The sequence below is a fragment of the Helobdella robusta genome (assembly GCF_000326865.2).
Source record: "Helobdella robusta unplaced genomic scaffold HELROscaffold_34, whole genome shotgun sequence".
Lineage (NCBI taxonomy): Eukaryota > Metazoa > Annelida > Clitellata > Rhynchobdellida > Glossiphoniidae > Helobdella > Helobdella robusta.
Genome location: NW_008704659.1, coordinates 193,616 through 195,023, shown reverse-complemented (window position 1 = coordinate 195,023; position 1,408 = coordinate 193,616).

Here is a 1,408-nt window from a genome sequence, read left to right as displayed (position 1 = left end):
GACATTCAAAATCATCACCACCATTATCATCGCCATCATCGTCATCATCATCACGACTACCACCATCATCATCGTCATCATCGTCACGACTACCATCATCATCATCGTCATCGTCATCATCATCACGACTACCACCATCATCATCGTCATCATCATCACGACTACCACCATCATCATCGTCATCATGATCACGACTACCACCATCATCATCGTCATCATCATCACGACTACCACCATCATCATCGTCATCATCATCACGACTACCACCATCATCATCGTCATCATCATCACGACTACCACCATCATCATCGTCATCATCATCACGACTACCACCATCATCATCGTCATCATCATCACGACTACCACCATCATCATCGTCATCATCATCACGACTACCACCATCATCATCGTCATCATCATCACGACTACCACCATCATCATCGTCATCATCATCACGACTACCACCATCATCATCGTCATCATCATCACGACTACCTCCATCATCATCGTCATCGTCATTACAGTCACCTGCTTCGACATCATCAGCCGACAACATGCGTCATACATTCGTCACGACCATTCATCAAAGGATTGTTTTTGTAAAAAAAAAATCGAAACCATGAACAAAGGGAGAAAGGGAGAAAGGGAGAGAAAGGGAGAGAGAGAAAAAGAGAGAATGGAAGGAGGTAAAAATACAGAAAAAGATGAAAAGTAAAATGAGTAGAGAGAAAGTAAAAACAAGAGAGTGAAGTTGAAACAACGAGAGAGAGAGAGAGAGAGAGAGAGAGAGAGAGAGAGAGAAAGAGAGAGAGAGAGAGAAAGAGTGGGAAAAAGAAAAAAAGAGAGGGAGAAAAATGAAAAGGAAAAATTTATTAGAAATAAATAGATAAAAGCACAGAAAGAAAGAGAAAGAGAGAGTGAAAGCGAGGAAGACGAAAGTGAGCAAAATGAGAACTGTGAGAGTCATTACACGAAGGTCACAACGGTCAGATTCACAGCAGCCACATACAAACGAACAGAAAAAAAAAACATAAAAAAACAACAAAGTGGAATGTTGGAGCAGTGCGAATTGAAAGCTTCGAAAAGTCGCCCGATTCCTCTGACATAAATCAACGCGTGTTGCGACTTGTGTGTGTGTGTGTGTGTTGCAACGTGTGTATGTGTGTGTGTATGTATGTGTGTGTGCTGTGAAGTGTGTGTATGTGTGTGTGTATGTGTGTACGTGTGTGTGTGTTTGCGTAAATTTATGTGTTTGGCTGTATGTTCTGTAAATCTGTTGTGTTTGCGCGTTTAAGTTGATGATGATGATGATGGTAATGGTAATGATGATGGTGATGATGGGGGAATGATGATGATGATGATGATGATGATGATAACATTGCAAATAATAATAATGACTAAGATGATG